Raw genomic sequence first — 998 nt, 5'->3', positions numbered from 1 at the left:
TTCAAGCCAAGATTTTAGCTACAGAAGATGAGATATCCTCGTATGAAAATATGAGTTTATTAACGCTTGAAGATTCACTTCGTTTGGAACAGAAAAGAGAGTGCTTGGAGGCTAGTCGTCAAGATTTGACTAACTACAAGTTACGCTTAGATTAGGCTTTTTCTTCGTGTTTCCCTTTTTTTGTTTTCTTTAGCATTTGATTGATGTTTTAGACAATTTTATAGTAATGAAGTTCTTTCCTTTTTATTTTTTTCATATCATGCATTTTTATTGCATAATCCAATTTGAATTTGCTCTTTAATTCTTGATCCCAAGCTTTTAGTAATTCAAAGTCATTCCATATTTTGCATGCCAATAAGAATGAATATAGTGCAAGTTCCACATTGTTTTTTTTTTTTCAAAGTTTGCACATTCAAATTTGCCTTATCAATTTTGTGGAATTTAATTCCTCAACTTGTAACTAACAAGTTTTAGGTTCTTAATTTGTAAATTCATAGAATTCGAAGACATTGACTTGTAACTTGGTTGATTTAAGAGTCTAACATGCAAACTTGTAGGACTTATCATGTTTACTTTGTCGGATTTGAAGACTTCAACTTGTATATATTGAGGATTCAAATACTTCAACTTGCATACTTGTATGAATTTAAACACTTCAAGCCTACTGTCAAAGAAGCTCACATTTCATAAGGGTTTGCCCCCATCTATTGACCATTCAATACTTCGTACAAGTCTACAGTTTGATGAGCCAAAAGATAAAACAAAATACTTATCACTTTGACTGACATATGACAGATCAAGTGGGAACATGTGGTTTTTTGACACTCATGCAACTGAACTTAGGATATATTCTAAGCACCTACGTACCTCAGTGAAGAGGATCAAGTCATAACGTAGTTCTGGGGGATTGAGTGAATTTTTATTTTTTTTCGTGCCGTACACAGTTTATACTCTTGCGGGGCAGGAGTGACATGCAGTTTAGGCTCGTACCTTAAGGA

This window comes from Solanum tuberosum, unplaced genomic scaffold (assembly GCF_000226075.1).
Source record: "Solanum tuberosum cultivar DM 1-3 516 R44 unplaced genomic scaffold, SolTub_3.0 scf00210, whole genome shotgun sequence".
Taxonomy (NCBI): Eukaryota; Viridiplantae; Streptophyta; class Magnoliopsida; order Solanales; family Solanaceae; genus Solanum; species Solanum tuberosum.
Note: the sequence above shows the minus strand (reverse complement) of the source record.